Below are 5,503 nucleotides of genomic sequence, written 5' to 3' on the forward strand. Positions count from 1 at the left end.
AGTGGATAAGATAGGCACCTGTACTCTATGCCCCTTCCACTGCCCCACCATCCTGAGTTTTACAGAGCCCTTGCTATCCTACAACTCAGAGCTTTTATCATATCCCCCCAAATCTGAGTACCATCCAACCCCATTACCACTCCATTCCATGAGGTAGGAATGAGGGTAAGGAGAAGAGGAAAGTCCTCACCTGTGCAGAAGTGAAACCAGGTCCCGAATCTTGTGCACTTTTTTCCTCCAATGTCTGCAAACTGGAAATGGAGACAGAATTGTTATGGTGGGGAACAGAAGGACCTGGGATCCTATAGAAGGCTGAATGAAATGTCCACTTGGTAGAGACCACTGGATATTAAACTCTGCAGCTCAAGCCTCAGTGTCCAAGGCCATGTGACTGGTGAGAGTGCTAGTAACAAACATAGAGTGAACTCATTTCATCATTGATAGGGTGTTCGCACCTATCCACCCTCTATTACCTCTATAACAGCCCTGTGAGGGAGAAAGGGTGGGTCATTTCAAGGAAGAATGAGTCTTTAATGGAGTAGGAGTTTGTCCATTGGTAGACCTGCAGGTCCTACCTCCAATCAAGGAAATACTGCTCCAAAGCCTCCCAACCCAACCTCTACTGGGTCACAACCATCCCCAGAACCATCACAGCTGTGTATTCACAGGACATGGGAAGTATCCCATAATCTGATTTCCTTCCCAGGACACTCTGTCTCAGGGCCCTGCAACTGACATCCTAGGAGACTTGGATGAGATCCTAGCAACAGGTGAGATAAAGTCCCCTCAAGAAAGGAAGCACAGAGCCTACCTTTCAGGCCACCAGTCTTCCTTTTCCTCTTGCTCTGTGCCCACTTTACCTGATGCTGAAAGAGAATAAAAAGGCTATGGCTTCGTTCTCTCTCTCCTCTCCCTAAACAAGGTGCAGACATTCCCTGTCCTGGATAATACAACGCTACTACATTTACCTATGGGAACTCCATATCCTTGCCTTTCCTTTTACTTATTTTTAATATGGGTAAAAATGTTTTCTGTCTTTCTTGGACAACACACATGGGATTTCTCCATGAGATCCACCATGGATATACTCAGTCACTGTCTTGCTGCTCAGAGCAACAGACCCAGCCCTGTAGGTGCCTCTCAGCTGCCAGTTGTCATCTTCCTGAAGTCAGAGACCATTCTCTGACTTCATCATTCACTCATGAGACCGTTCACTCATGAGACCATCATTCACTCATGAGACCATTCTCTGACTCATCATTCACTGATGAGAGTCTCTCAGGGACTCAGCACAGCCCTCTGAATCAGGCCAACATGGAGGATTGGTGTGGCCCACAGGCTCCTTCCATGAGAAGTGAACAGATGAACCAGTGCTTGGGGCCTTTATTCCCTCAGGAGTCTTTGTGATTGACTTCACTCTTGCACCTGCAGCACGCTACACAGATGGGTCTGAGAGCTCAAGTAGATGACTGCGTTCTCATGCTAGCCCTGCCTTGACCTGTCAATGGTTATGAGAAGGATGTTCTGTCCTGAGATTTCCCTTCTGACATTGTCTGTATTTGATTTGGAAAAGTGAACATAGTAAAAAAAAAAAAAGAGAGAGCTATCATTTGTTGGGTCTGGCCTATAGGTTTCTTACCTTCCTCAGTTTCTTCTTTTTCCCAACTGGTGGTGAGGGTGGCTTACTCTGGAGGTAAGGAATTAATAGTAAGAAAAGTCCTAGTCCACACACAAAGGCAAGGATCATATCCATTGCCCAAGTGGTGGAGCTGGGGATCAGCCATGTGGCACTAATGCTATTCAGAGAAAAGAGAAAATTCTCCAACATCTGCATTGCACTGTTGTTCTCGAGCAACTGAGTTCTGGAAATTCTTTTGGGGAATAGGCAGTAAGGTTCCAGGCCTGCATCACAGAGCTGTGCCCTCATCACAAAGGGGTGCTGAGAGGGGGGAGGGGGAAGGGGAAGAAGAAGCTGCACCACAGCCCCTCCCCCAGCCTCCAGCCCAGCACATCCCCCCTACCTCCAACTCTACCTGCTGGTTTTGTTAGAGACGAACCTCTGTTCATTTTCTGTTACTTCTCCATTGATCCCAGACATTAGCTGCTTCCTTGGAGATCTCTGAAGACCATCTCTTTCATAGATTTTGTAACTTTGACTTGTCTCTGGAAATTTTGTTGTTTCACATGGTTTTCTATGCTCAAGAGCTCTGTGTACAACTCCAACATTCCCACACGATATGTTCTTGCCTTGTGTCAACTCAGACATCAGCCTGCAATTTCTCTTATAGTTTTGTGAATTTTTAATAAAAATCTTGTTTTTGTATTTAATTTACTATCTTCAGCTAAAAGTTCTTAAGCAAAAAACATTATTATTTGAAATTCATAAAAATTAAAATAAACCTTCAAGGGATATTTGTGCTTGTTTCTAGCAGTTTTGCTTGTAAAATCAAATTTAAGCTGCAAAAGAAGTTTTGGGAACTTCTGTGCACACATACACACACCTTTACCTAATCGATCCACTATACTCAAATCAGAGAATTAACCATTTCTTACCATTCAAATGCCTTTCATTAGTGTTGCTTGTAAGGTAGTACTGCTAACAGCAAATGTTTTCAATTTGTTTATCTTGGAATATCCTCATTTTTTCTTTGGAATCTTTTCTCAACTTTTTTTTTCTTTAGCTCTGTATATACCATCACACCAACATCCTTGCATTGTTTCTGAGTGGAAGTCAGTTGGAAATCTCACTATTGTCCTCTTATACATGAAGTGGAGTTTTTCTCTGTTGCTTTTAACATTCTTTTTTCACAGTTTAACTATGATATATCTAGGAATGGATATATTTGTTTTTGTTTTGCTAAGGGGAAACATCGAATCTATAGATCAATGTTTTACATCAAATGTGGTTTTCAATCATTATATTTATTTTCTTTCTGAGATTCTGTTTGATAATATGACTATTTGGGTGATCCAGCATCATTTGCAGAAAGGATCTTTGCCCTGTTGTACTGTATTGCTCTTGTTCCTTTCTTCACAATCAGTTAATACATTCAGATGGGTCTACTAAGGGACTGTCTTCTGTTCCACTGATTTTCTTGTCTTGTTCTCAAAAATCACACTGTCTTGATTACTGTTGCTTTATAAGAAGTCTTGAAGTCTGGTATTACCATCTTGTAAGTTTCTTCTTTTCCAGTGTCGTTTTGACTCTTCGGGGTCTTTTTTGTGTCTCCATAAACTTTCATAACCATTTTTTCTGTTGTTGTTTATATCCAGCAATTAACTTGCTGGAATGCATTCACTCTACAGAGCAGGCTGGAAACAACTGGCATCTTAATAATGACTGAGCTCTTTCGGTCGCCGGTCGCCGTCGCGGAGCAGAGTCGAGCAGATCTGATCCGGGGTCGCGGGTACACGACGGGCCGGGTCTATGGTCGCGCCGCGGGCCGCTCCGCCGGCTGGTGCTTTTTTATCGCGGCGAGCTGTGTTCCATGGCAGGGAACTTCTGGCAGCGCTCCCATTATTTGCAATGGATTTTGGATAAACAAGATCTGTTGAAGGAGCGCCAAAAGGAGTTAAAGTTTCTCTCAGAAGAAGAGTACTGGAAGTTACAAATTTTTTTTTACAAATGTTATTCAAGCATTAGGTGAACATCTCAAGTTAAGACAACAAGTTATTGCCACTGCTACAGATGATTTCAGGAGATTCTATGCCAGGTATTCTCCGCAAAGTGTAGATCCTGTATTAATGGCTCCTGCGTGTGTATTTTTGGCATCCAAGTAGAGGAATTTGGAGTAGTCTCAAATACAAGATTGATTTCTGCTGCTACATCTGTATTAAAAACTAGATTTTCATATGCCTTTCCAAAGGAATTTCCTTATAGGATGAATCATCTATCAGAATGTGAATTTCATCTCTGAGAACCAATGGATTGTGGCTTGATAGTGTAGCATCCTTGCAGACCTTTGCTCCAGCAGGGGCAGGACATGGGCCAAGAAGACATGTTGCTTCCCTTGCATGGAGGATAGTGAATGGCACCTGCCGAACGGATCTTTGCCTACTGTATCCTCCTTTCATGATAGCTTTAGCTTGCCTACACCTAGCCTGTGTTGTGCAGCAGAAAGGTGCCAGGCAGTGCTTTGTTGAGCTTTCTGTGGATATGGAGAAGATTTTGGAAATGATCAGGGTTATTTTAAAACTATATGAGCAGTGGAAGAATTTTGATGAGAGAAAGGAGATGGCAACTATTCTTAGTAAGATGCCAAGACCAAAACCACCTCCAAACAGTGAAGGAGAGCAGGGTCCACTCTAGCTACAGGCAATCTTAAAACATTCCGAAGAAGTTTATGGTGGACCCCTTGGAAATAAACCATTGGACAGATTTCAGTAATGTCTTCAGGGGCGCACAAATGACAACGAATAGCTTGTTTTTGTCAAGCATATTGGGATTTTATTTTTGCAAAATAAGTTTTTCTTTACCTAAAATGATTCTAGTACATAATTGATTAAAATTTCTTGATTATAAAAGCTTGGAAGGGTTCTAAGGAGACCTACAGGCAGACAGACATAGACATTCCAAAGTTAATAGTTTCTGATTATTGTATTTATTGATTTGGATAATGAAAATTTTTAGTTTTTTATTAAGTCAGGAAACATGAAACGTAATTTGTTTAAAATTCTCTTTCGTCATTGAGGAACCAAAAAAGGACATAAACAGTCATTAAATGAGGGTTTTGTTTTTTTATTCCCTCCGTAAGTAATTTAAAAAACTGTGTAAGTAATCAAATCTTACAAAATCCTGGAAGATTTTGGTAATGATTCTGATAATTTCAGGGAAATTAATCAAGTACCTATTGATTTTAAAATGTATTTTGTTCTGTAGTTTTGGTATCTTGCCACAGAAGATTCTAGCCCAGTCCCAGTAGAAAAGTGCAATATGTATAGCACACTTTGACATTTTAAAACTTGTATTAATGCCACAATCATTTTGAAATGCTGGGCAAACTTTAAAAAATAAATTCTATCTAAGGTTATTTGTAATTAATTCAAAGTTACTGGCATTTTGAAAGTTTCATTGGATAAAACACCATAAAACAGTTGAAATTTGGGAAAGTTTTTAATCTGCTGTGAAAAGTTTTTTTCTGAGATACATATACCCTACTTTAATTTTGTGTCTTAGTGTGGACTCACAGACTTACTGCAGGTATCCCGCGCCAGGAACACAATCAGGTTTCAAGCCAGTTTGAGACTGGCTATTCTTAATTCTCATATGAGTGTAGAACTTCACACTAAATGTTGTGTCGGTGGGACTGTGCTGTCTGTGGAACTTAGTAAATTTATCATTTTCTTCAGACTTGAAGGAGAGTGATAATACAACTTGGAATCATAGGATGTTAATGTACAATTTAAGGATTCAATTTTTTATAAATCAATTGTGAAAGTGGATTATTAAATGATTTTCTAGTATAAAACTGCAAGAATAAAAGTAAGTTCTCCAGCTAAAAAA

At 40.4% G+C, this 5,503-nt stretch overlaps 1 pseudogene; it reads left to right on the forward strand.

The window, feature by feature from the left end:
* Nucleotides 1-3,336: 3,336 nt before the first annotated feature.
* Nucleotides 3,337-4,309, forward strand: LOC109687920 (cyclin-C pseudogene; annotated as a pseudogene).
* Nucleotides 4,310-5,503: the final 1,194 nt, after the last annotated feature.

This window comes from Castor canadensis, chromosome 13, assembly GCF_047511655.1.
Source record: "Castor canadensis chromosome 13, mCasCan1.hap1v2, whole genome shotgun sequence".
In the NCBI taxonomy this organism is placed as follows: domain Eukaryota; kingdom Metazoa; phylum Chordata; class Mammalia; order Rodentia; family Castoridae; genus Castor; species Castor canadensis.